Genomic DNA, 22489 nt, shown 5'->3' on the forward strand with positions numbered 1-22489 from the left:
ATCGTAAGATAGGAACTGTCCGTGTAATCCATTTTTCGTAATTCACGAGAAACATTACCCAGTCCGAGTACCGGTCTCGGAAAAATGTATATAGCCGGGGTACATCATCTTAGTTAAATCGAGAAGCCGACCGTAACATGGGTTATGCTCGGGCTCCCGATAGAAGGAAGCTATATCCTTGAACAATGGTTCGATTCAAATGGAATCGATCCATAAGTTATACTCCACTTGTAATTTCTTTCAGAAGCAACCCAGCAACATATTGATACCACTTGCGGTATAGCAAGTGATTTATTTATGTAACATGTGTGGAAATTTAAATATCATTGCCAAATGTATCAAACTTTCGTACGTCGGATGGCGTAATAAACTGCTCCTTCTGGCAATTATTTCAAAGGAAACCATTCTCATAATCTTTTTATTGTAGTTAGATGATACCTTTTTTTAAGTTAACTGCAACTTCCTAGTCCTATCATGGAGTCCTTAAATTCAAGTTTACAATCGAGCTTTCCCCATTTTAATTTTAATTGCTCCGTTCATTCCCGTGTTCTATTATGCCTCTATATTTATACTTGATGACTTAAATAATGAACCGACACCCCTGAGATAATGCTAGTCTGGGACTCGGGAGGTGGACGGGTGCAATAAATATATACAGTCACAGTAAAAAATATTCGTACACTTAATAGTGAAACAAAAATACTTTACTTAGTACACTTATTGTCATGTACGTTGAATAACATCAAAATGTTAGCTTTCTGTACACTATGTAAAGATATATACATTATAAAACACACAATTGATAGACGTTTCTGTCATTAATACATAAATAAATGAAAATATCATGATTTCATACTCATAAAAAGTATTCGTACAGTCCGGTTTTACTTTCATTCCCCACTGATTTTAGTACAAATTTAATATTTTGTTGGCAATCCTTTTGATTTTACAATGGCCTCAAGCCGCCTAGGCATTGAATGAACTAGCTTGGAGGTGAAAGTGGGCTCAATCTTATCATATTCTTCCAAAAGAGCCATCTTCAAAACTGGCTTTGATGAAATATTTCTTGTACTCAGTCCCTTTTCAAGATAAGCCCACACATGTTCAATCGGATTCAGATGCGGGGATGGGGGGTGTTACCATGTATTTGGGTGTGTTGTATAAAATCCACAATTGCGTATCAAGGGCCGTATGCTTTGAATCATTATCCTGCATGAATACATAACTACCCAGAAGTCCCATTTTTTCGGCACTAGATGCCAGATGTTTCTTCAAAACATCAATATAGTATTTACGGTCCATTTTTCCATCTATGAATTCTAAGGAACCTACTTCAGCTGAGCTCATGCACCCCGAAACCATTAAACAACCTCCACCATGCTTCACTGAAGGGAGCAGATTTTTTTCTTCGAGTTCTGTGTTCGTTTCCCTCCACGTCTTTTTGCCATATTCTTGAAAAACAGTCAATTTACTTTCATCCATAAATATAACTCGATCCCAGAATTCTAGAGAAGCATGTTTATAGTCTGTAGCATATTGTAGTCTTTTCTTCCTATTTGCTGGGATAATTCAAGGTTTTCGTCTGACATTTCTACAATGATACCCATTCGTATATAGAAATTTTTGAATTGTGGAAGCACAGATATTAAGTTTTAAATCATTTCCTACTTCCGACCTCAGTTTTTCAGCACTGATTCTAGGATTTTTCTTTACTTTCCTGAGGATTAGTCTTTCAGTTCGATCGTCTAGATTTCATGGACGTCCACATTTACGTGCATTTTTGATAGATTTTCTCTCACCATACCTGTTAATAACTTCCTGAATTGTAGATATTGGTCTCTTCACAAGTTTCGATATTTCCGAGAGCGATTTACAGGAATGATGAGCCCGGATTACAATTATTATCTCTTATTCCGTTGTTTCTTTCATTTTGCGGCCCATCTTACTGATTGACTGTATCATTTGTTGTTTAAAACGACAGAAACACAACTGACTTGGTACAAGACGTGACCTTTCCTGCTTACCTGCGTTGCAAGGGATGTTATCAAGGACTTTAATGTGAAATAAACCATCTGTACGAATACTTTTTATGCATCTATATTTCGAACTTATTGGATGACACGTTTGTTAAAACAAACATTACTAAAGTACTATTGTTATTTCCGGTACGTAGTCATATTCATGTTTCGCGAAATACCGAAATATAGGAAAGTAGTGAAATTTCTAGCAGCCTATGGGCAATGCGTCAACTACAAACGACAACATTGCTTAACGTTTAAGGTGTACGTATACTTTTTCCTATGACTGTATATATAGCCAGAAGACTAACTCACTGACTCACTGAATATTAATGTTTACACACTTCCGGATTATCTGAAACATTAAATGTGGGCAAACTGATGGATATTAGCCTGTAACCTACGGAAAAATTCCAAAAAAAGTTAAGTTTTTCATTTTGAACTCCTCCCCCGTTCCCCTCCGTAGCGTAACGGTTAGTGTTATTAGCTGCCGTCCTTGGGGGCCCGGGTTCGATTCGCGGTACTGCTAGAAATTTAAGACTGGCAGGTGGGCTGGTGTGTGGTTGAAATGCTACATGTAGCTCACCTCCACTGGGGGTGTGCCTGAAAAGAGCTGCACCTCCTCGGGATGAGGACATGAGTTCACTTACTTCCTCCCCCCTAAAAAATGGTGGACGCTATGTTTTAGTACCCTAGAAAATGAAAATTTTGCCAAAGTTACAGCTATTAGCCTGTTTTCTTAAGAACAACCATACCACTTGTTGATACGTCAGAAAAACTAAGGCATGAACTATGGCAACTGCAAGTACGTAATCTAAGAACCTTCTGCAGGTTTTCGCCTTCCGTATCCCATCTGGAAGACCCTCAGTCGACTGCGGACAGGTGTTTCAAAGTGCAAGTCTAACCTAGTTAAGTGGGACTATATACAGGGAGACATGACCTGTGAGTGTCGACTACTACAGGATGAAAAACACCTTCTGGTTTGTCAGCATTTGCCATCACCGTACAACAAAGAAGATGTTTTGCAGGCCAATGATAAAGGTGTCCTTGTAGCCGAATATTCGAAAAACATTATTTAACAATGTATCTGGACACGGAAAATAAATAAATATCAGGTTCTGTGTCCGTACAATTATCGGAAGCAAGTATCAGAGATAAGACTCTTTTGCGGATAATGTTACACTAAATGGAGGAATAAGAGCATTACAAGATTGTGAGCAAACGCAGAAGGAACTCGACAATGCTCTGAGTTGGACAACACGCAATGGTATGATGATAAACGGAACAAAATGCCATTATTTAGGAGTTGTAGTAAGGATATACAGGGAAGGGCATATAAGTCTCTGGTAAGCTCCCAATTAGAATATGGTTCCAGTGTATGGGACACTCGCCAAGATTACTTGATTCGAGAACTCGAAATAATCCATTGGAAAGCAGCTCGATTTGTTCTGGGTGATTTCCGAAGAAAGAGAAGCGTTACGAAAATGTTATAAAGTTTGGGCTGGGAAGACTTGGGAGAAAGGAGACGAGCTGCACGGCTAAGCGGTACGTTCCCAGCTCTCAATGGAGAGATGAAGTGAAATGGCATTAGTAGACAAAGGAGTGTGGTTGGTGTTTTTAAAAGTAGGAAAGTTCACGATATGAAGATGAAGTTGGAATTCAAGAGGACAAACTGGAGCAAATATTTCTTTATCGGAAGAGGAGTTAGTGACTGGAATAACTTACCAAGAGAGATGTTCAATAAATTTCTAAATTCCTTGCAATCATTTAATGAAAGACTAGGAAAATAACATATAGAATGTTTACCACCTGGGAGTTTGCCCTAAATGCAGATCTGTGGTGATTGATTGATTGATTGATTGATTGATTGATTGATTGATTGATTGATTGATTGATTGATTGATTGATTGATTGATTGATTGATTGATTGATTGATTGATTGATTGATTGATTGATTGATTGATTGATTGATTGATTGATTGATTGATTGATTGATTGATTGATTGATTGATTGATTGATTGATTGATTGATTGATTGATTGATTGATTGATTGATTGATTGATTGATTGATTGATTGATTTAATAAGAGGTCTTACAGTGACAATATAGTTGTAGAGCGTCCGCGTAAATATTGCAGCTACAATTCTTTAAGTTAGATGATACGTCGTTTACGTATAGAATATAAGTTTCCATGAAATTCCAGAAACCACATCCTTTGTAATAAATGTTTACCAGAAAATAATTAAGCATGCTTATCTCTCATATGAACAATATTACTGAGCAGAATGATGCTAAACACTATGTCTTTACTGTCCAGTTTTCCCTGTCATCTTTCATTCCAACAATTCTCTCCCTTTGCTGGCAAGACCTAGTGTTTACAGTGCACTATGTCTTCTGGTATAGGCTAGAGCAATTTTGTTACTTTCATTGATCTGTCTCTGTCGTATACTTGGCTTTGACAATATGAAAGTGACTGAGGTATGAGCGATGCTAGTAATGCCATTCCTTATGCAGCCAGTCCCTGCTATGAATGGTGTGAAACTATTGCTCATAGGGTCGATTGGTGCATGCATTTCAGTGGGCTTGGCAGACTGATATGTAATAGCAACTTCTGGCTCAGTGAGGAAAGCAACGGGAAACTAACTCACTCCTCATATCCCTAGTACGCCTCTCCAGTGATGCCTAGGCCATCTATGACAGCTGATGGCGGAGCTGTTGAGGATCCAACCAGCCTTCGGGCTGATGACTAAACATACATACATACATCATTTCATAGCATTTATCAGCCATTAATAATCACCTTGGGAGTGGCGACCCCATTGCAATAATAGCCTATATATGGTTCATTCATTTCATCCCTGATTCGCTCAAGACTGGAAAAAGGTTGTAGGTTTCCATTTTCATTTTCACTATGCCTTTACTATATTTCTTCTGTAGCAAAACGCCATGATTTCATATAGGAGTAACATCTCTTCAAACAACCGTGGTGATAAAAACACCAAAAATCAAAACCAAACCCCTTAAGCCTACCAAGCGACCACTGCTCATCTGTAAGGCCTGCAGATTATGAGGTGTCGTTTGGTCAGCACGACAAATCCTCTCGGCCGTTATTCTTGATTTCCTAGACCGTCTGATAACTCCTCAATTGCAATCACGTAGACTGACTGGACCGCGAACCAGCCCTCAGATCCAGGTAAAAATCCATGACCTAGCCGGGAATCGAACCCGGAGCCCCGGGTAAGAGGTGGGCTTGCTACACCTACAACGCGGGCCGGCATGATACAAACACACATTAACAAATTACTACCAGGTGCATGCATAAGACTTTTCTGGTTTGACTAAGAGATAGTGCCAGCGAACAGTACACAGCGTATGAATTTGACACATACCCACACACGCAAGTTGAGTCCGCCAAACATTAGCGTCTGTGTTGCATCGTTCAGTGATCATGTCGATATTTGTGCCTGAAAAGGAACATTTGCGGCACGCGTTGCTTTTCTTACTTAATCAAAAAGAAATGGCTGTGGAAAATCATCGTTTGCAGGTAGAAACATAAAGAGTGTACACGCTTCATCGGTTAGAACATGTGAGACATGGTGTCGACAAATCGCTTCGGTAAGGCAACAATGCTTTGTGTCTGATGGGACCAGACTCCTGAAGCCCGGCGAAATCTTTAATGCAAAACGCTATCACCAACAAATGATTAATTAAAATCACGCATTGATCGAAAAACGACCGAAATGGGGCAGAAGACACGGCAAAGTGATTTTCTTACACGACAATGTGCCGTCTCACACAGGAAAACCAGTGAGAGACACCTTGAAATCGCTTGGATGGGACATTCTTCTGCACCCGCCGTACTTCCCCGACCTGGCGCTATCTGACAATCACCTCTTCGCATCAATGGAGCACGCGCTCGCAGAACAGCACTTCAGCAATTTCGAGGAAGTTGGAAAATGGCTCGACGAATGGTTTGCCACAAAGGACAAGCAGTTTTTCAGGCATGGTATTCATAACTTACCTGAAAGATTGACGAAGTGTGTAGAAGGCAATGGCCAATATTTTGAATAAACAAGAAAATAATTTCCCTTCAAAATCACGTTTTTTCCTTACCTCAAAACCCGGCTAAAATGTATGCATACACCAGATAACTGGAGCCTGTCACCGCTAGGCGTTCACTTGCTCTGAGCCAGCAACGTGGGTGTTTCTAGCACGGCCACTCCGATTACGGTAAGCAAAGGTTGACACCCGTGGCTTACGGACAAGGCAATTTGAGAAGGAGGTCAAGAAGAAGAAGTAAGGATATAAACAACAACTAGAACATCTTAATTTCTTTCTTCTTTCTTAATCTGTTTACCCTCTAGAGTTGGTTTTTCCCCGGGACTCAGCGAGTGAACCCACCTCTACCGCCTCAAGGGCAGTGTCCTGGAGCGTGAGATATTGGGTCGGTGGATAAAACTGGGGAGGAGGCGTCCTCACCTGTTATACTGGAAAGAGGCCTTATGGCGGGGATTGGCAGATTGGAAGGGATAGACAAGAAACAGGGAAGGAAGCGGCCGTTGTCTTAAGTTAGGTACCATCGCGGCACGTGCACGGAGAAGCAAGAAACCACAGAAAACCACTCCCAGGATGGCTGAGGGGAGAATCGAACCTAACTCTACTCAGTTGACCTCCCAAGGCTGAATGAACCCCGTTCCAGCTCTCGTACCACTTTCAAATTTCGTGGCAGAGCTGGGAATCGAACCCGGGTTTCCGGGGGTGGCAGCTAATTACACTAACTACTACACCACAGAGGTGGACCTAGAAGAATATGTTACTTTAAGCCCTAGAACTAGGTGAATATTGAAACAACAAAATTCACTTCTCACGTAGACACTATTGTTGGTCACTACGAGCGCTACCATGGTTACTTCCCTTCGCCTGGAATGATATGCAGGTTCCTTAATTTGAGTGCGATTTTTCTGATAACTCTTCTATGCACTGGTAATCCGGACCTGTGGGAGGAAACTCTTCTAAGATATAATGATGAAGATCCTGACGAAAAATTCTTCTCAAGTGATGTTAGACTAATACCTAATGATGGCCAGTATATTATGCATGGTGAGTGAATGTCTCTGTACTGCACATCGTGGTTCCATGTTCCTATTTGCGTCAAGCGAACATTTACGATATTATATCATCTTAAATGTTGAAATATCGGAAATGCCAGCAGAGTAAATCAATACCTGCATGGCGGACAAATATCAAGGCAAAATCTGAAGTTACTTCTACATAAATAGGCACAAACAGCCCATTATTTACAGAATGGTTCAGCTAAGTTGTTCACCTCAAATATCTTCTTATTCGTTAAAAATATAGACATTTTATTTTAAAATTATTAAATTGTATTAAGGGGCTCGTAAAGTATTGTCCTATTTCTCTCGATCACATACGCAGTTACCGAGAAACAGGTAGCAAATTTGTTTATTGGGGCTATAATAATTTCACCCAATAGAACAACTACGAATCGAGCGGAGAATTCAGTAACGTGCTTATTTTGCAAATCCGACGAGTTCTTTTGGTGATATTCACTCGTTTCATACGTGTAGACACTAGACAGAAAGGGATGCGCCACTAGTTGTGATGTTGGGTACGTAGTTCTCGTGCTTGACTCATACCTTGTTGTTAAACACACATACCTCGCCATTACCTCGCCGGAGGAAAACCAGGATGATGTAGGTCTACAGCATTTCGGAGTTACAAGCTTTTGTTTCGTTGCAGTTGAATCAGAAACAGACTGTATTATACAGTGAAATTGTAATAATATAAGTGCTTTATAGTCCTTCTCGTGAGTACATGGTACATGAGATGAAATCAACACCGTCAAAATCCAATGAATGACATTGAATGCAAACTTAACGGACAACAATATTGTTGGACTCTTTGATCCAATACGTAAGATCGATGTACGTTAGCAACAAGCAGTGGTCGAGTTGAGATAAGTACCCACTGTACTTTTTCAGTACTGGCTTAACTGAGAAAATTGAATTACTTTTTATTAAATGGAAAAGAACACAAAGTGTAAGAAAAGAAACTTATTCGCTACAGAGCCTTTTCAGGCACTCCAGGGCGTGGTAACGACCGTAACATTTTTCACACCATCGGCACACAAAATCATGGTTTGGTTCGCGAAAACTAGGTAGGCCTACAACACATGCCGGGTATAGTGCGCATTCGTATCCCTGAAATATCACTATAAAATTTGTCGCAAATAGAACATAATAATTGCTTTTACACATATCAAGTGAAAAATCTGTGGCAAATTAAGAAATGCTTGATTTTTGTAGAATATTGTGTATACGTACTTTACCACTTTACAAGTACATTTGGTGTTAAGCTCACAGTGACACACGTATGTCTTTTGTCTTACACTTTCAACAATTTCGTGTGTGATGTCTGTGTTCACTGAAGTTCTTTGCTTTCCTTTCATTGCTTCAGTTGTCAATGACATCATTTCCTGAATTGTATCGCGATAGGCGACAAAATGGTATGGCCAATGTACATAAGAAGAATTCTATGGACTAGTGATTTATTGGTCCAGGGATCGAGCTACTTTCGTTCGAACAAAAATAAAAATATTTGTTGGTCCAGGGATCATACTATTTTTCTGTTGACCTCCATTTTGCTGTTTGAACTGGCCGCTCTAGTCATATGGACAAAGATAATGAGAATCTACAGACATAGCACTCCCATTCCACGGTGCTAGCCCTGGACCTCAAGAAAGTAACAAAAGATGGCACCAGCAGCGGAGTACGACATAAACCAGTCCTGTCTACAAGCCTTAAGTATGTTTTCATATTTCTCAAATAACGACGGTATTTCTTAATTTGCCGCAGATTTTTCACTTGATATGTGTAAAAGCAATTATTATGTTCCATTTGTGACAAATTTTATAGTGATATTTCAGGGATACGAATGCGCATCGTCCCCTAACATGATCTGTGTCGTTTATTGCTGCCAGACTCCTTTTTTTTCTGTAAATGTAGTCATTCCGAGATATTTGAACGTATTTACAATCCTTAGAGGTGAGCCTTCGTAACTGAGTGTGTCTGTTGCGGCTCGCCTTCCTCCCCTTCTAAAAGCAAAGACCAGTGTTTTCTGTTCATTCATTTCTAGATTGTTTCCTTTGGACCACGTTACAGGTAAAAAAAACTCGTGTCTTCAACCCGAGATGCTGCAGCCCTCCTGCCATTCTTAAATTTCTGGCAGTACCCGGAATCGAACCCAGGCCCCCAAGGACAGCAGCTAATAACACTAACCGTTACGCTACGAAAGCGGACTTTCGACAGGTTGATGATTGCTTTCCGATGTTCATCTCGGTGTGGCGACGTAATTACCATATCGTCCGCGTATAGGTAAATTCCAACTTGAAAATTGAATTAGTCCGCCTCTGTGGTGTAGTGGTTAGTGTGATTAGCTGCCCCCCCCCCAGGTGACCCGGGTTCAATTCCCGGCTCTGCCACGAAATTTGAAAAGTGGTGTGGAACGGGGTCCACTCATCCTCGGGACGTCAACTGAGTAGAGGGTTCGAGTCCCACAACAGCCATCCTAGAAGTGGTTTTCCGTGGTTTCCAACTTCTCCTCCAGGAAAATGCCGGGATGGTACCTAACTTAAGGCCACGGCCGCTTCCTTCCCTCTTCTTTATCTATCCCTTCCAATCTTCCCATCCCTCCACAAGGCCCTTGTTCAGCATAGCAGGTGAGGCCACCTTGGCGAGGTACTGGTCATACTCCCCAGTTGTATCCCCGACCAAGAGTCTGAAGCTCCAGGACACCGCCCTTGAGGCGGTAGAGGTGGGATCCCTCGCTGTGTCCGAGGGAAAAACCGAACGTGGAGGGTAAACAGATGATGATGATGATGTATGGAATACGTTCGTGTGTGTGTTTATCAACAAAGCGTGGGAGGACAATACACTGGACATCAGAGCGAGTGGCGTGTCGCTTTCTCTCTACCGTCACATTTGAAACCCTTCAAAGTACTCGTCTGATTTGCAAAGTAAGCGCATCATTGAATTTGTCGCTCAATTCTTAATTGTTCTGTTTGTTGACTTAGTATAGTACCATTTAAAACAGTTGCTGCCTGTTTCTGGGTAATAGCGTATGTGATCGAGAGGAATAGGACAGCACTTTACAAGCCCCTTAATACATTTTTTTTGCTATTTTGCTTTATGTCGCACCTACACAGGTAGGTCTTATGGCGACGATGGGATAGGAAAGGCCTAGGAATGGGAAGGAATTGGCAGTGGCCTTAATCAAGGTACAGCCCCAGCATTTGCCTAGTATGAAAATGGGAAACCGCGGAAATTAATACAATTTAAGAATTTGGAAAGAGAATGTCCATATGTTTAACTGATCATAAGATATTTGAGGTGGACAACTTAGGTGAATCACTCTCTGTTGGTGGTGCAGTCGAATGCGTCCATGGCATTCCCTGCCTGTCATTAAAGGTGACTATAAGGCACCCAGGGCCTCTCATGTTGGGACCGTGCTATGGCGACAACGGGTTCCCTAGCTGAGTCTGGCATTACTCCCACTTACTTATGCCAGGCTCCTCACCTTCATCTATCTTATCCGACCTTCCTTCGTCAACTCTTGTTCTTTTTCGACCCCGACGGTCGAGGCCTAGGGAGTCTTTCATTTTCGCACCCTTTGTGGCCGATACCTTCATTCTTCCAAGTATCACACCTCTCCTATTCCCAATTTTTAATGTTATTTACTTTACTTACCAGTAACTACATTTTTATGGTTTTCGGAGACGGAATGTTCTCTCTCAGGAGTTCTCTTACGTGCCAGTAAATCAACCGACACGAGGCTGACGTACATGAGCACCTTTAAATCCCGTCGGACTGAGCCAGGATCCAATGTGCCAGGTTGGACTCAGAAGGACAGCGCTGTACCGTCCGAGCCCGGCTCTTCAATTTTCTCTTGTGCTTGGTGTTAACAGAGAATGTTTGCCAGGTTGTAAAACAATAATCACCACCACTAAACGGATACTGTACACATGTGCACACACACAGGCATGGATACATTTCTTTTTCTCTTTTTGGTGTGGACCTACTTATGACTATGGGGCTCATTTTGACTCTTCACGTGGGTCTGTTGTATCTTCTTGTCCAAGAAAGCTTTCATAATCCGTCCGTGTGCCACCTCTCTCTCCTCTGTTCTGCTTAATGGTGAAGTTCACTGGAAGGACGTAGTAATTCGTCGGAATTGGGATTGGTCGTGTAAGGTGTTTAGTGGAATTTCTAAACTGTTTAAGATCCTATTTCATAGCTGCAGTCGCTTATGTGCGGCCAGTATCCAGTATTCGGGAGATAGTAGGGTCGAACCCCACTGTCGGCATCCCTGAAGATGATTTTCGGTGGTTTCCCATTTTCACACCAGGCAAATGCTGGGGCTGTACCTTAATTAAGGCCATGGCGGCTTCCTTCCCAGTCCTAGCCCTTTCCTGTCCCATCTTCGCCATAAGACATATCTGTGTCGGTGCGACGTAAAGCCAATAGCAAAAAAAGAGATCCTATTTCACTGCGGTAATCCGCTTGTTCTTGGAAGATTTCCCTCTGTGTGCTGTGCTGAAGATCTTGTTGGTGAGCAGGAGGTGTCCACGCGAGTCAAGTGGCCGTAGAAGGCCAGTCGCCTTTTCCTCGTGGGTGTAATTATGTATTCCTGATGATCATAGAGCTCATTGTCATGCCTGAACCTATAGGTGCCATCCTTTCTCTTATGGGTCAAAACATCCTCCTTAAGATTTTCCAATCTCTGAGTGGGCCTTCCTCGTCATCGAGAGGCATTCAGAGGCGTAGAGCACAGAGGGTTTGATTACTGGGATGTAGTGTTTAAGATTCTTGGGAAGGTGCTTTTTTTTTGGGGGGGGGCTTTATGTCCCACCGACACAGATAGGTCTTATGGCGACGATGGGATGGGAAAGGCCTAGGAGTTGGAAGGAAGCGACCGTGGCCTTAATTAAGGTACAGCCCCAGCATTTGCCTGGTGTGAAAATGGGAAACCACGGAAAACCATCTTCAGGGCTGCCGATAGTGGGATTCGAACCTACTATCTCCCGGATGCAAGCTCACAGCCGCGCGCCTCTACGCGCACGGCCAACTCGCCCGGTGGGAAGGTGTTTAGAGCGGCCGATGACCTAGATGTCAGGCCCCTTTAACCCTAGAACGGTAGCGCAACTCGCAATGTTGTTATCGGCAGCGCTTCGTCGGGGCGACGACTCGTACACTTTTGCTAGTGTTTATTTTCCATTGTAGATGTAAGAAGGTTCAAATAATTGTTAAAGTTCGTATTGTAATGGTAATATCAATGATGTCCGCCTCTGTGGTGTAGTGGTTATCATGATTAGCTGCCACCCCCGGAGGTCCGAGTTCGATTCCCGGCTCTGCCACGAAATTTGAAAAGTGGTACGAGGGCTGGAACGGGGTCCACTCAGCCTCGGGAGGTCAACTGAGTAGAGGGGGTTCAATTTCCACCTCAGCCATCCGGGAAGTGGTTTTCCATGGTTTCCCACTTCTCCTCCAGGCGAATGCCGGGATGGTACCAAACTTAAGGCCACGGCCGCTTCCTTCGCTCTTCCTTGCCTATCCCTTCCAATCTTCCCATCCCTCCACAAGGCCCCTGTTCAGCATAGCAGGTGAGGCCGCCTGGGCGAGGTACTGGTCATTCTCCCCAGTTGTATCCCCCGACCAAGAGTCTGAAGCTCCGGGACACTGCCCTTGAGGCGGTAGAGGTGGGATCCCTCGCTGAGTCCGAGGGAAAAGCCGAACCTGGAGGGTAAACAGATGATGATGATGATGATGAATATCATTGATGTTTTATTTTTCATTTGATATGAATAAATTATAATTACAAGTACATCTCAGATTTAGTGAGTTACGCGAGTAGGAGCGGAGGGGCAATACAACATTACACAAAACATTTTATAATAGGCAATGAATAATAGTACACGACACACTATTTAATTATAATGTTGGTCATAATGCCAGCCCCGTCATGTAGGGGTAGCGAGCTTGCCTCGTACACGGAGACCCCACGTTCGATTCCCGGCCAGGTCAGAGTTTTTACCTGGACCTGAGGGCTGGTACGAGGTCCACTCAGCCTACGTGATTAGAATTGAGGAGCTATCTGACGATGAGATAGCGATCCCGGTCTAGAAAGCCAAGAAAAACGGCCAAGAGGATTCGTCGCGCTGACCACACGACAGCTCGTAATCTGCAGGCCTTCGGGCTGAGCAACGGTCGCTTGGTAGGCCAAGGCCCTTCAAGGGCTGTTGTGCCATGGAGTTTGGTTTTTTGTTGGTCATAATGATGTTATCTTCATTTTCCTCTTTGTCCGGCTCCGTGGCTGAATGGTTAGCGTGCTGCCCTTTGGTCACAGAGGTCCCGGTTTCTACTTGCGTCAGGGTCACAAATTATAACTATAATTGGTTAATTCCGCTGGCACGGGGTCTAGGTGAATGTGTCGTCTTTATGATGAAGACTTGCAGGTCGCCTACATGTCTCATATCAAAATACCTGCGTCTGACGTGCCGGACTTGTCCTCTAACACACCCGGCCATTTCTTTTTCATCTTCTTCTGTACCATACTACTGTCCATCGGGTATAAAGTCACTGCCAACTCTTTAAAAATCGTCATCTGATTCAACATAGTCGATTTCTCTTTCGTCATCGGAAGATTCAACAAGAATATTCTAGATTTCTTCTTCGGTGAAATCTCCATCCATTTCAGACTGTTCACCATATACGAAAAACCTAAAAAATATAGATACATAGTCCCGGTCTATATTTCCACACAACTCTTAAGCAAAATACTCCACTTTATGTAATTAAATGTAGACTATACAGTGATCATTAGTAGCAGCTCGTCTTGGAGACGAAATAAGTAGTAAACGTTTATATGAAGAGCTTCGTGTCGGTGACGACAACGCTTTTAGAATCTGGTCCTAAACATTACTTATCTCAACTGTCTGTCCACTCCCTCTGCTGGCAGGAAGTAGGCTAAACATTGCGCTAGACGTAAGTGAGGATAGACTAAGAGGAACAATATTGAGGGAAGCTTAAGTGTATCACGTGTTTATCGCGGAGGGGAGCGCTACCGTTCGAGGGTTAAACAACAAGCAGAATCATCATCATCATCATCATCATGGTGTAAATGTGTAAATGCTCTTGCAGTAGAGGCAGGCCCTCTCTAACTTGGCACAGCTCTCATTGGATTATATCAACTCTCCTAAGTACTCGTCAGCAGGGACTTTACGAATGGTGTTGCCTTTTAGTGGGATTGTAGATGGGGTTCCCTTAATTTTAGCCATGAACTCGTTTTTATAGATTATTTACTTATTTCTTTATTGTTCTTCAGACAGGTGATATACACATGGATATATATGTTACTATGGGAGGGTTTATGGTAAACCGAATGACCTAGACTTCCATCTGATTTCCGGTAACCGAAAAATCCAAGAACGGCGAAGATCCCCTCACTTTCAGTCTTCATGGTAAAAGTTAATATTTATAAGTAAGCTACTCGTGTGTTTCAAATATCTAGATAATTCATGTTTACCAAAGACCGAGATAACAAAAGCGTCATCGATATATCTCAGAAGACATGAGTATGTCATGAGAAAGCTGCGAAGACTTAACTCTAAACTAAACTGTGGATGGCGGCTATGAAGACTCAGTCTGCTTTGTTACACAGTTCGGGTGTTTAGCAATTTCTACCACCTCTCGAGTGTTACTTGTATTAAAACAGTGCTCAATGGCGATCTCATGACAACATCATCCATTTGTTCACATATTGTACCATGAAAAACGTAATACGTGGCGGTGTGGAAAATAAGAAACATATATTGTCGCCAAGAAATATATTTCCCAACAGGGACAAGGTGTCCATGAACTGGAACCCTGGTGAACAAACACAAAACATCAGGACTGACTAGAATATCACCAGGAGAGGGATCGGATAAAATACCAATAAAGTGCCATGCATTCCTAATGGATGCCCAATTACCTATGTACGGTTTAAAACGTTATCTAAGGTACTTGGCCAGGTTGTATGTAGGGGAACCTATACTACTGACATTAGGTCCAAGGGGAATTCAGTTTTTATAGATCTAAAGAAGACCATTCACTCGGGAAACGTCATTCTGACTGGAGCTAGATTTAAGAAGAAACTCTGTTTCCTATCAGCGACTTTTCTAGACGTTAGCACCTTATCCGTAGGATCACTGAGAAGTTGATTATTTTGTTGTAATCAATTGTATCAATCACTACGGCAACATCACCTTTATGCGCTTTCACGACCACCAAGTCTTCTTTCATTTTCATACAACCATACATGTGTGATGGGGCATCAATTAGAAATACATCGCAGTTTACTGTCTAATCTGTATCCGTCTCCAGCTTCAATTGTGTCTTTGTTCACAACAGCTCCTGTTCGAGGACACATTGTCAATCAATCAATCAATCAATCAATCAATCAATCAATCAATCAATCAATCAATTAATCGATCGATCGATCGATCAATGATCTACATTTAGGGCTGTGACAAATTCCCAATGAATTGTATAGGAAGCATTTTCTTAAATATTTTCAAAAAGTTGGAAATTTATCCAACACTTCTCTTGATAAATTATTCCAATCACTTATTCCTCGTCCTATAACTGAATATTTGTCCCAGTTTGTCCTCTTAAATTCAAACTTTATCTTCATATAATGATCTTTCAAAAGCTCCACTTGAGCTCATTCGTCTACTAATGTCATTTCTCGCCATCTCCCCACTGACAGCTTGGAACATACCACATAGTCGAGCAGCTCGTCTCCTTACTCCCAAGTCTTCCCAGCCCAAAGCTTGAAACATTTATGTAACACTATTCCTTTATCGGAAATCATCCAGAACAAATCGAGTTGCATTCCGTTCGATCTTCTCTAGATCTCGTATCAAGAATTCCTGGTGTGAGTGTCAAACACTGGAATCACACTCTAAATGGAGTCTTACCAGAGACTTACACGCTCTCCCTTTTACATCCTTACTACAACCCCTAAACACTCTTATAACCATGTGAAGAGATCTGTTAACTTTATATACAACCTCGTTAATTACCCCATTTTTTTTACTTATATTAACATCTAGGTACTTACTGTGCATTATTCCCCGTGACGTATTATCTACCAACTTCAAAGGCTACTCACTTTCAGTGAGAAAACATTTTACTAAAAGCTTACTTGTGCAATTGGACTAGACAAAAGAGTGACTGCAACCTACGCCTCAGAAACCTGGACTCTTTTGAAGAGCAACAAGACAAGAATAAGAGTTTTTGAAATGTGGTGTTGGGGTCTAATCCTAAGATTGCCATGGACAAGTAAGGCAACAAATGACGAAGTTTTGAATAGAGTGGAAGAGAAACGCTCATTGTTACCGAATATTGAAAATCGACGGAACAGCTGGTTTGGTCATCTATTATGTCATTCATCCTGGTGCATCTCACTGGTCGAAGGAAAAGTGGAAGGGAGACCAAGAACATAATTTCTAGATGACATGAAAGGTAGCCGCCCCTACCAGCCAATTAAACACCTAGCTCAAGAGTGGAAGTCACTGGGAGAAGATCATGCTGCCCACCAACCTTCGGGTTGAGGACACAAAGAAGAAAAAGAAGAAGACAACTCAATAATTAAAGCTGGGATGAGTTTTCCTCTTGGTGAAACTGGAAATTTGAATTGTCATCTCGATCAGCACAACACCACTGTCTGACGACATTGTCTAGGTCTCTCACAGTCCTGTAACATATGTTCTATTCCAAACAATGTAACCTCGTCTTGTTCACAGCACCACGTATTTCATGGTACGATATGAGAACAAATCGATGGTGTTGTCATGGAATCGGCACTTGCATCAGCCTTTGAAGAGCACTATCTCCACACTTATCCACTCAAGTAGTGATGGAGTAATCGAATACTTTTAATAATGGAATAACCTCTGTCCGACTATTTAGATAATCGAATAAATAATCGACTAAAAAATCGATTTAATTAAGCGCATAGATGAACTCGTACGGAAAATAGAAATACGTCTTTTTACAAAAGTACCTCTAAATGTTGAAACTAAATGAGTGAATTAAGTGTCTTAATAAGATCACTTTTCATTTGATGATTTCGAAAACATTCACTAAGCAACTGTCTTATTCATTCGAATGAAGTTCCGAATGAATAAACGAAAAATAATCGAATGGAAAAATTGCTATTCGAGTGTCTCATTGATCTGATCCTAATGGAGTTCCGAACGAATAATCGAAAAAATAATCAAATTGAAAATTCGTTATTCGAGTGTCTCATTGATCCGAATGGAGTTCCGAATGAATAACCGAAAAAATAATCGAATGAAAAATTCGCTATTCGAGTGTCTCATTGATCCGAATGGAGTTCCGAATGAATAACCGAAAAAATAATCGAATGGAAAATTTGCTATTCGAGTGTCTCATTGATCTGATCCTAATGGAGTTCCGAACGAATAATCGAAAAAATAATCAAATTGAAAATTCGTTATTCGAGTGTCTCATTGATCCGAATGGAGTTCCGAATGAATAACCGAAAAAATAATCGAATGAAAAATTCGCTATTCGAGTGTCTCGTTGATCTGATCCGAATGGAGTTCCGAACGAATAATCGAATAAGCGATTATTTTGTATTCTATTATCCCATCACTACACTCAAGGCTTCCTCTGGGTAAGATATGTCGATGACGCTTTTGTAATCCCGCCCTATAGTGAACATGGGGAGTAGCTTACATGTAAATATTAACTTTACCATGGAGACTAAAAGTTGGTGGAGGGAGGGGTGGTGTTGTTACAGTTCCAGGGAAATATGATGCAAGTTTGTTATTCTGTTTACCGTAAGCCCGCCCATAGGAATAGATATCTCTACGGATTCTCTCACAATCGTCCTTGCCAAAAGCGTTCCTCACTTAACGCTCTTGTCATCTGAGGAAGGAAAATCCGTGAGGAGGATAAGTTTAACGGAGAACTTGAGTTCCTAACCACTATATTACTAAACAATGAGTATTGAAGGGAACAGATCAACGAGGTACTATATCCTGAAATGCACGTGATTCTCCTCCAGTGAGTTCGTTCTTCTTGCTATACCCAGTCTCGTATAGGTACGTTTTGGCCCTAGATGGTTCGCACTGACTACACACCGGGGAACAGGATTTTTGTTGACTTAGATCTGAGACTTACTTTCTACTAAGTTTTGGGTGGGTAATCCAAATATGCAAAGCAAAGCAAAGCAAAGTCACCTCCGTACAGGCCATGAAGGCCCTTGGAGGAGTGGAAGGTAAAGGCAAGGCTTCCACCATCGTTCACCGTGGCACGCGATGGGGTAGAGTGGTTAGCTCCACGCCCGGCCGCCTTTGCCCCCACGAATTAACCTGTTACTCATTTTTGGTGTATGCTGAGTGAACCTCAGGGCCATATGCACCTCCGGAAGTGGAAATCTCGTTTCTTAAATTTTACGACTTTCTGACGGGGATACGAACCCACGTCCTTCCGGGCGGACCGAGCACGCCTTTACCGCCTCGGCCAGGCAGCCCCCAATCCAAATATGACCTTAGGATTTTCTATCACGTCAGAATTTTACGATACCTTGTACCCACCAAAATCATTCAAATTCTATACATAGAATGGAAATAAATGACTAAAGTTCTATTCAAACACACAAAGGATATATTACTTCTATATATAAAATCCTAACCAATTCACCCCACTTTTGGCAAAAATTTGTGCTTATAGCTTTTCCTGGAGTGTGAAATCTTTGTATAATCCCTCCAAATATTCCAGCAGTAGTCAGCAAGCATATGTTGATCCCATCTACACTCATAGCGTGCTTCCATGACTTTCAAATGTTGGTGGAATCGTTCAACTCGTTCATGACTGGTGGCAGCAATATTTTCGGGGAGCATATCTAGATGGCTATGCAGAAAATGCACCTTGCTCATGTTGCATCCAAGCATTTCGTATGAATCCAAGACTTTCTGGATGATAGCAATACAATTCTCTGCTCATTTATTTCCAAGAAAGTTCGTGGCGATGGCATTGAATGATAACAAAGCATTTCTTTACAGTTATGTCAATGTCCCAATGGCCGGTTCCATGGCTAAATAGTTAGCGTGCTGCCTTATGGTCACAGGGGTCCCGGGTTCGATTCCCAGCAGGGTTAATTTCATTGGCAGGAGATTGGGTGTGTGTGTCGTCTTCATCATCATTCCATCCTCATCACGACGCGCAGGTCACGTACGGACGTCAAATCAAATGACCTGCACCTGGCGAGCTGAACTTGTCCTCGGACACTCCTTCCTTCTCTTCTTTCTCTACAGATTTTTCCCACACCTGTGGGGTCGTGGGTGCGAACTGTGTCGCACATGTGAGTTTGGCCCTGCTTTTCGGCCGGACGCCCTTCATGACGCCAACCCTACATGGAGGGATGTAATCACTATTGCGTGTTTCTGTGGTGGTTGGTAGTGTGTTGTCTGAATATGAACGGGAAAGTGTTAGGACAAACTGAAACACCCAATCCGCGGACCAGAAGAATTAATCAGAGATGATTAAAATCCCCGACCAGGCCGGGAATCGAACCCGGGACCCACTGAACCGAAGGCCTACACACTGACCATTCATCCAATGAGTCGGGCAACTTGTCTTCGGACACTCCCTGCACTCAAAGCCATATGCCATTCTATTTCAATGTCCCAATGAAATGAGGATCTCTCATCAGCTGTCGAATCTGCGGACCATCAAACACACCGGTCTTTATTTCTTCATATGACAGGCCAGGAAATGCAGTAAGAAGACACTTTAAACAGTCTTCTTCAGTTTTCAAAGCTTTCATGAGCCCCGGTTTCAAGTGCAGGGGTAGGAATATAATGTTTCTATCAACAAGTGGCTCATTTAGAATATTTGGATCACCTGCTTCCAGGGCGGATCGTAAAACTCACTTGGAGATGTGACAGAAGAAAAACTTGATATGATAGAAAAAAACAAACGCAGCGTGAATATCGCAAAGAGACAAGCGGTAGAAAAAATACCTGACGTGGTACAAGAAAACTTATTGCAGATTCAAAATCAGGATGTCTGTTTTAGTAAGAATCAGAATAAAAAATCAAATCAACAGGAAATATGTTTGTTCCCCAGTGTTATAATACTCAAGGGGTCTTTGTTGGATCGACCCTGTCACTAACTAATACATACGATGACAATCAAAATCGTTGTCTACATTAAACAGGGTCATTATCTTTATCAGCTATCGCAACTAATAAATACCTCCATAAATATCTGGACCTTCAACATGATTACAACACATATTAAGATATATCTAAATTCTGAATTAGAAGGATGTTTTAGAAGACTTTCGTCTTGAGCGTATCATTGTACGGAAGTGCAACATGGACGACAACTAGCTCAGAAAGAAAGAGAATAGAAACTTTTAAAGGTGAGATGGATAGATCGAATTACGAATGAAGAGGGACTGAATCGACATGAGAGAGGAGAACGAGTTGAGGATATTTGACCAGAAGAAGAGAGAGAATGATAGGACACATCTTAAGCCGACACTCCGGAGATAACAAGATATTTTACCTAATGCATGGATTTTCACGAAACTTAGTGGGAATGCCACCGTTATATAAAAGTAGAGATATCACGAACATTTCTTTCATATAAGTTACAATTAATAGTTTCTCCAAAATAAATTTTTCTTTGAAGTTTTTAATTACATTTTTTCATGAATTTTAATGAACATGTTAATGTGAATTCGTAATTAGATAGATAATATTTCTTTTAAAAGCACTACGTATCGATTTTTCTGTACATAATTCATATAAGGAGACTTTTATCGTACTAATTTTTGTGTACATTTTACGTTCTAAAATGTTGGACTTGAAAATTCCTACTACTTGAAAAAAATACTGCAATTAAAAATCCCATACTCAGGTTTCTTAATATAGCTGTGATACATATACCATACAATGTTTTTTTTACATTTGTAACAATATTATGGGAGAAAAGTGGGATATAAATGTAAAATTACAATTGCAAAGAAAGAAATATTGAAGTGATAAATTGTTTGAATTCAGCGGAATAACTTCGTAACAAGAAAAAAGAAACTCAATCCTTTGAATTTCGGTCATAAAAAATTCACCCAAATGCCCAAAATATCGATATTTATCTCCAGAGGGTCGCCTTAAGACACCGAGGATTTTTAGTTAGTTTTTTGACGGAGTGTAGGCGAAGAAAACGGCAGGGGTAGACCAAGGTGTGAATATGACAAAACGATTACAGTAGATGTCCGCCTCTGTGGTGTAATGGTTAGTGTGATTAGCTGCCACCCCCAGAGGCCCGGGTTCGATTCCCGCCTCTGCTACGAAATTTGGAAAGTGGTACGAGGGCTGGAACGGGGTCCACTCAGCTTCGGGAGGTCAACTGAGTAGAGGGGAGTTCGATTCCCTCCTCAGCCATCCTGGAAGTGGTTTTCCTCCAGGCAAATGCCGGGATGGTACCTAACTTAAGGCTATGGCCGCTTCCTTCCCTCTTCCTTGTCTATCCCTTCAAAACTGCCCATCCCCCCAGAAGGCCCCTCTTCAGCATAGCAGGTGAGGCCGCCTGGGCGAGGTACTGATCATCCTCCCCAGTAGTATCCCCAGACACAGAGTCTGAAGCTTCAGGATACTGCCCTTTGGGGCGGTAGAAGTGGGATCCCTCGCCGAGTCCGACGGAAAAACCGACCCTGGAGGGTAAACAGATTACGAACGAACGAACGAACGATTTCAGTAGATGTTGGATGTAGTATTTACGTACAAATTAAAAGATTAGAACTAGGTGGGGTAGTTTGGAGAGCTGCGTCAACCTAGCCTATGGACTGATAACCCAAGCAACAAGATAGAAACTGCTAGGTAGCAACCGTGTAGGCAGTGATGGATAGTCAGACAATGTTACCTAGCAACCGTGCAGGCAGTGATGTAAGGTACGGATGGATGGTCAGACAGTGTTACCTAGCAACCGTGCAGACTGTGATGTAAGGTATGGATGGATGGTTGACATTGTTACCTAGCAACCGTGCAGGCAGTGTTGTAAGGTATGGATGGATAGACAGACAATGTTACCTAGTAACCGTGCAGGCAATGATGTATGGTCAGACAATGTTACCTGGCAACCGTGCAGGCTGTGATGGATATTCAGACAATATTACCTAGCAACGTGCAGGCAGGGCCGTAAGGTGTGGATGGATGGCCAGACAACGTTACCTAGCAACTGTGCAGGCAGTGATGTAAGATATAGATGGATGGTCAGACAATGTTACCTAGCAACCGTGCAGGCAGTGATGTAGATATAGATGGATGGTCAGACAATGTTACCTAGCAACCGTGCAGGCAGTGATGTAAGATATA

Source organism: Anabrus simplex, chromosome 1, assembly GCF_040414725.1.
Source record: "Anabrus simplex isolate iqAnaSimp1 chromosome 1, ASM4041472v1, whole genome shotgun sequence".
Lineage (NCBI taxonomy): Eukaryota > Metazoa > Arthropoda > Insecta > Orthoptera > Tettigoniidae > Anabrus > Anabrus simplex.